This window comes from Acinonyx jubatus, chromosome X, assembly GCF_027475565.1.
Source record: "Acinonyx jubatus isolate Ajub_Pintada_27869175 chromosome X, VMU_Ajub_asm_v1.0, whole genome shotgun sequence".
NCBI lineage: Eukaryota > Metazoa > Chordata > Mammalia > Carnivora > Felidae > Acinonyx > Acinonyx jubatus.
Window position 1 is genome coordinate 77,149,886 of NC_069389.1, and position 7,989 is coordinate 77,157,874.

General features: G+C 33.2%; 1 non-coding gene across 1 annotated transcript; it reads right to left on the reverse strand.

Annotated features, from left to right (window-relative positions):
• Positions 1 to 6,786: 6,786 nt before the first annotated feature.
• On the reverse strand, positions 6,787 to 6,893 carry LOC113597524 (U6 spliceosomal RNA). Its single transcript, XR_003418297.1, has one exon. It is a non-coding gene; the product is annotated as a U6 spliceosomal RNA (small nuclear RNA).
• Positions 6,894 to 7,989: the final 1,096 nt, after the last annotated feature.

Here is a 7,989-nt window from a genome sequence, read left to right on the forward strand (position 1 = left end):
TCATCACTCAATTACATAAAATAAATTTTGAGGGGGTCATATAAATAGAAAATATGTAAAAGGTTACCATTGGAGGAAATCAGGTAAAACGTACATGAAATTTCTGTATTGCTTCTTAAAACTACATTTGAGTCTGCCATTATCTCAAGAATTTGTTTAATTAAAAATAGAAAATGAAATACTAGAGTTCATCACATATAATTATGAGTGAGTGATATTTAATGAAAATATAAATTTGTGCCTCTGTTTGCATAAATGTGGTTCAATGCTGATCACAATAAAAAATGCAGTACCCAATATGAGCCCTTGTCAAAAATTTTTTAAACCACTGAATTTTAAATAAGTTATCTGGGAAAAGTGATCATTTATATCAGAAATATAAACAAAAATAGGTATATATTTCCCATCATGTACAAAATTAATTCTTGATTAATTAAGAATTTAAATATAAAGACAAAACTATTGAACTATAAGGTGAAAATATAAGAGGATTTTAAAACAAAAACAAAAGAGCCACAAAAGCTGTGAAGAAAACAGTTGATAATTTCAATTAAAATTAAGACTGTTTCTTCATAACAAAAAGAAGGGAGAAGATAACCAGACACTGGAAGAATTTATTTATAAATTATATAATTAATAATTATTAGAATTATACATATCATATGTTAGAATCAAATACATAATTAATATGGTAATCATATATATGAATTATACATAATCATGATTTATGTGTATTTTTAATATATTTTATTATATTATTTATATATATTAATATAGTAATCCTACAAATCAATATATGGAACAAACAACAAAATAGAAAATTGGGAAATAGACATGAACAGATTTTTCAGAGAAAGAGAAATACTAACTAACATCATAGATAAATCTTATAAGATAGAGTTTAGCAAAAGAGGCTAGACAAAATAATATAAACTGCACATTTCCATTTACAAAAAGGTGAAAAGCAGGCAAACTATATAATATAGTGTTTAGGGACACATGTAAATGTGACAAAACTATATAGAAAAGAGGGAAACTATAAACATAAATTTCATGATAGTGATTTCCTTGGGTTTGAAAGAGAGGTGTGACTAAGCATGAATACAAAGGAGGCTTTAATAGTTTTTAATTTTCTTTGAGTGAGTGGTTTTACTTTATCAACATTTTAAAAACTATACATATATGAATAATGTACTATGTACATATGTTTTAATAGGATATATTTTATTAAGTATTTAAATATAGAATTAAAATTAGATTAGAAAGACTCCCCCCAACTTCCCTCAAATAAATAATCATTACACTAGATCAAAATTCCACTTTTAATGCAGGGTGGACATAGCCTCACATAATGTGTGTGAAAGGCTGAAGTTCTGCACTGCTATCACCAGGGACCTAAAGTAAAACATGCTCATAACTTTTGTGAAATGTGGGAGATGTTTTAGGTCAGGCTTATTCTGGAATTACTCTTTCCAACAAAAATTAGAGTAGAGTAAAATTCTTCCCATATCTACAGGGCAGCTGAAAAGATATTCAGCATTGAAAATAGTGACTGTATTATATACCCATAAAGTCACAGTAAGGAAGCAGAAAAAACTATTGTTCTGGTATTAAGCAGAAACATCTGTAAGTTTAGTGTGCCTTGAAGCAAAGCAACCTCCTTAGAAACAATTAATAAACACACAACATGTAAGAAGAGTGCTTATACAATTAAAGACAGAAAGATAGAAATCTCTGTCTTTCATATTAAATACCTAGGTATAAGATGCCATTACAAGAAGACTAGAAAGGAACACAAATTGTGAAAGGCTGATGTAAAATATTTAAGGGTTATGAAATAAAAGGTCTAAAATTGATTCAGGCCATAAAATTTTCTTTTGGTCTCACATGGCTAAGAGTTGCTCCAAACCCTAGTGAGGAGGAAATTATTTTATACCAAAATAACAATGTGTAATATTTGTAGATTTTTACGAATATATGATGGTGTATTCATGTAGACATTCAAGTTTAAATTTAATTCATTAAATTACACAATGTTCTAATGCTATATTGTGGATTTAATAATTTTCAAACAATTATTTCATTTTATAGAGTATTGGGTTAAAAACCATTCTAGGTAGATTGGTAGATGGAATAGACAGACATGCCAGTTATTATCTTACCATCTACTTAGAAAAGTTCTTAAATCAATAACTTAGTTTTCTACCCTAAGAACCTAATGAAAGTAGAGCAAACTAAAGAAAGCACAAGAAAGAAAATAATAAAGATTAGAATGGAAATAAATTAAGGAGAGAATAGAGAAAAATAGATAAAATCAATGAAAAAAATTATATTTTGGAAAGATTTATCAAATTGACACATTTTTAGCTAAACTGGCCAAGAAAAAAGAGAGCAAGAAGGAAAGCTCAAATTACTAGAATCAGAAATGAAAGTAAGGATATTACTACCGAACATATAAAATGTAAGACCTTATAAAGGAATACAATGAGCAATTGTATGCCAATAAATTATTTAACTTTGATGAACTGAACCAATTATTAGAAATATACAAACTACTAAAACTGACTCCAGAAGAAATAGAACATCTGAACACACCTATAATAAGTAATGAGATTGAATTAGTAATCAAAAAAAGCTACCAACAAAAAAGCCTAAGCCCAGATTAGTTCCCTGGTAACCCCTCCAAACATTTAAAGAATTAACAAACTAATCCAAATCTCAAACTTTTAAAAATTGTTAAGAGGAGGAAACATTTCCCAATTCTATGAGACCAGCATTAGCCAGATACCAAACCCACATGAAGATACTACAAGAAAGAAAAACCAAAGACTAATATTTGTAATTAACATACGCATAAAAATAGCAGCAAACCAAATCCAGCAACATCTAAAAAGACTATACAACATGATCAAGTGAGATTTAGCCCAGGAAGGTAAGGTTGACATGACATTTAAAAATTAACGTAAAACACCATGTTAATAAAATAAAAGGCAAAAACTGCATGCTCATCCTACTAGATGCAGAAAAGTATTTGACATAATTCAACACACTTTCATGAAAAAAAAAATCAACTCAGAATAGAAGGGAACTTCTTCAATCTGATACACGAAATCTATGAAAAACCTACAGCTAGCATTATACTTAACGATGAAAGACTAAAAGCTTTCCACCTAAGATCAAGAACAAGTTGGGGCGCCTTGATGGCTCAGTAGGTTAAGCGGCTGACTTTGGCTCAGGTCATGATCTTGTGGTCCGTGAGTTCAAGCCCTGAGTCGGGCTGTGTGCTGACAGCTCAGAGCCTGGAGCCTGTTTCAGATTCTGTGTCTCCCTCTCTCTGACCCTCCCCCGTTCATGCTCTGTCTCTCTCTGTCTCAAAAATAAAAATAAACGTTAAAAAAATTTGAGAAAGAACAAGTTAAAAATGTTCACTTTTACCTCTGCTACTCAACACTGTAATATAAGTTCTAGCCAGGGCAATAGGCAACAAAATAAAATAAAAGGTATTGGTATTGAAAACAGAAGTAAACCAATCTCTACTCACTAGGACATCATTTTATATATAGGAAATCCTTGGTAATCCATAAAAAAAAATTTAGACCTAGTAAGCAATTTCACCAATGCTGCAGGATATAAGATGAATATTAAAAATGTATTTCTATACAATAACAATAAACAGTATGAAAACAAAATTAAGCAAATAATTACATTTATAATAGGATCAAGATAATAAAATATTTAGGAATAAGCTTTAACAAAATAAGTGCAAGATCTGTATACTTAAAGATACAAAATATCATTGAATGGATTATGGAACTTATACATAGAGAGAAACAGGGAAAGGAAGGTGATAGTACCCAGTGAAAGATAAGAAATTTCCTTTAGTTCCTCACATTACAGAGCCAATTCCCATCTAGCACTGCTCTCTTCTATTTTCTATCCTTTCAATTATACATTTTTCTACCCATTTGTCATCTGCTTAAAAAATGTTACTTTATTGGCTAATATATGCCAAACATTTTTCTAAGCATCAGTAATATATTGGTGAATAAAATAAAGGCCCTTGCTCTCGTGGAGATTATATTATAGTGGCAGGTGATAGACAACAAACAATAAACCTTAAAAGCAAATTACACAAGTGTCAGAAGGTGATAAGTACTATGGAAAAATTTTTAAAAATGTAAGCATAAAGAAGACTAACAATGTGGTGTGTCAGTGGAGTAGATGGGTTGGTGAGTCAGGTGACATTCAAATAAAGACATGAAAGAAGTAAAATATTTTGTCCTGTAGATATGTGGAGAGGGTAGGGGTGAAAAAAGGCTTTCATACACATACAACAACAAGACAAAGACCTTAATGCATGGGTGTGCTTAGAATATTCAAGTAATAATAGCAAGGATGCCAATGTGGGTAGATTCAAATGTGCTGAAACAAAGCAAAGAGAATATTAGGAGATGAAGTTAAGGACATGACATAAGGTGTTAGGTTATGTACGAAACTGTAGATCATAGATAGGGTTTTGGCTTAAACCTTAAGTAAAATACAGAACTATTGGAGTGTGTTGATCAAAAAAAAAAAAAAAAAAAAACTAACATACCGTAGTGTGTCAACTCATGAAACTATTTTATTTTTATTTTATTTTTTAGTATTTATTTATTTATTTATTTAATATAATCTATTGTCAAGTTAGCTAACAGTCTATACAGTGTGCTCTTGGGTTTAGGAGTAGATTTCCATGATTCAGCACTTACATAGATAAGAATTTATCCAAAGGATATCCTTTGCTATTGCTGGATCCTAGGGTAATTCTATTTTTAACTTTTCTAGGAACCTGCACACTGTTTCCAGAGCCGCTGCACCAGTTTGCGTTCCCACCAACAGTGCAAGAAGATTCCTCTTTTTCCACATTCTTGCCAACATCTGTTTTTTCCTGTGTTGTTAATTTTAGCCACTCTGACTAGTGTGAGGTGGTATCTCAGTGTGGTTTTGACTTGTATTTCCCTGATGATGAGTGATGTTGAGCATCTTTTCATGTGTCTGTTGGCCATCTGGATGTTTTCTTTGGGAAAGAGTCTATTCATGTCTTCTGCCTATTTCTTCACTGGATTTTTGCTTTTTGGGTGTTGAGTTTGGTAAGTTCTTTATAGAATTTGGATACTAACCTTTTATCCAATATGTCATTTGCAAATATCTTCTCCAATTCCATTGGTTGTATTTTAATTCTGTTGAATTTTTCCTTTGCTGTGCAGAAGCTTTTTATCTTGATGAGGTACCTGTAGTTCATTTTTGCTTTTATTTCCCTTGCCTTCAGAGTCATGTCGAGTAAGAAGTTGCTGCAGCTGAGGTCCAAGAGGTTGTTTCCTGTTTTCTCCTCTAGGGTTTTGATGGTTCTCTGCCTCACATTTAGGTCTTTTATCCATTTTGAGTTTATTTTTCTGTATGATGTAAGAAAGTGGTCCAGTTTTATTCTTCTGCATTTAGCTGTCCAGTTCTCCCTGCATCATTTGCTAAAGAGACTGTCTTTTATCCATTGGATACTTTTTCTTGCTTTGTCAAACATTAGTTGGCCATACATTTGTGGGTCCAATTCTGGGGTCTCTATCCCGTTCTATTGATCTATGTGTCTGTTTTTTATGCCAATATCATACTGTCTTGATGATTAGAGCTTTTTAGTAGAGACTAAAGTCCAGGATTGTGATGCCTCCCACCCTGGTTTTCTTTTTCAACATTACTTTGGCTATTTGGGGTCTTTTTTGTTTCCATACAAATTTTAGGATTGTTCTAGCTCTGAGAAGAATGCTGGTGCAATTTTGATTGGGATTGGATTGAATGTGTAGATCGCTTTGGGTAGTATTGACATTTTAACAATATTTGTTCTTCCAATCCGTGAGCATAGAATGTTTTTCCATTTCTTTGTGTTTTCAATTTCTTTCATAAGTTTTCTATAGTTTTCAGCTTAAAGATCTTTTACCTCTTTGGTTAGGTTTATTCCTAAGTATTTTATGGTTCTTTGTGCAATTGTAAATGGGATTGATTACTTGATTTCTCTTTCTGTTGCCCCTCATTATTGGTGTATAGAAATGCAATTTCTGTACATTGGCTTTGTATCCTGTGACTTTGCTGAATTCATGTAGTGGTTCTAGAAGCTTTTTGGTGGAGTCTTTCAGGTTTTCTGTGTAGAGTATCATGTAATCTGTGAAAAGTGAAAGTTTGACTTCTTTGCCTATTTGGATGCTTTTTATTTCATTTTGTTGTCTGATTGCTGAGGCTAGGACTTCCAACTCTATGCTGAACAACAGTGGTGAGAGTGGACATCCTTGTCATGTTCCTGATGCCAGGGGGAAGCTCTCAGTTTTCCCCTTTGAGGATGATATTCACTGTGGGCTTTTCACATATGGCACTTATGATGTTAACATATATTCCTGCTATCTTGACTTTCTTGAGAGTTTTTATTAAGAAAGGATGTATTTTGTCAAATGCTTTTTTCTGCATCTATTGACAGGATCATATGATGCTTATCCTTTCTTCTATTAATGTGATGTTTCACACTGATTGATTTGCAAATGTTGAACTGGCCGTGCAACACAAGAATGAAACCCACTTGATCACGGTGAATAATCCTTTTAATAAACTGTTGAATTCGATTTGCTAGCATCTTTTTGAGAATTTTTGCATCCATGTTCATCAGGAATATTGGCCTCTAATTCTCGTTTTTAGTGGGGTCTCTGTCTTTATTGGGGCTTAGTTGTTGGGAATCAATGTAATGCTGGCTTCATAGAAAAAAAAAGAAAAAATATGGAATGCTTCATGAATTTGCACATCATCCTTGCACAGGATCCATGCTAATCTTCTCTGTATCATTCCAATTTTAGTATATGTGCTGCTGAAGCGAGCACAAAAATTAAATAAAATTTAAAAATACAGTACCCACAAAGTGCAATAAAGTGAAACACAGTTTTAAAATTAAAAATTTTTTTTCAACGTTTATTTATTTTTGGGACAGAGAGAGACAGAGCATGAACGGGGGAGGGGCAGAGAGAGAGGGAGACACAGAATCGGAAACAGGCTCCAGGCTCTGTGCCATCAGCCCAGAGCCTGACGCGGGGCTCGAACTCACGGACCGCGAGATCGTGACCTGGCTGAAGTCGGACGCTTAACCGACTGCGCCAAAACAGAGTAATTTGATCTAATTTAAATGTAAATAATTATAATAGCTGCTGTGTTGAGAGTAAACTATAAAGCCAAGGGTGAAGCACAGAGACAAGTACAAATGAGAAATGATCATGGCTTGGATTAGAGTTATAGCACTGGACATGTAAGAAGTGGTCAGATTTAAATCAATGCTATTTCCTCATAAATCAGATGTAAGGTAGGAGAAAGAGGGAGGAATCAAAACTGACCCTACTATTTCTGGCTGATATGCTGGGAAGATGAATGTTCAGCATACAACCTATAGTATTCTTTCAACAAATGTTCTTTGTATCTGAAGTGAAATAAGTGACTTACAATCAAATGATTCCTTCAAAATTAAAATGATATCTACACTACTTGGATCCCAATTGACAGTGTAGTCAGGATACTTGTGCCCAGAGTGGAGCAAACAGGAAAGCAAAATAATATACAAAATAATAAATTTAAAAGCCTTACTCCAAGGGTGCCTGGGTGGCTCAGAAAGTTAAGCATTGGATTTTTGCTCTGGTCAAGATTTCATGGTTCGTGAGTTCAATCCCACATTGGACTCTGTTCAGACAGCTTAGAACCTGGAGCTTGCTTTGGATTCTGTGTCTCGCTCTCTCTCTCTGCCTTCTCCTGCTTGTGCGCTCTCTCTCTCTCTCTCTCTCTCTCTCTCTCTCTCTCTCTCAAAAATAAATAAACATTAAAAAAAGCCTTACTCCTGTCTAGCTATGCCACATGCTACAAGGTACCTTATTTTAAGTCAATTTAATCTGGCAAATGAATGAGGAAATGACAACTCTTCAGTCTAAGAATTCC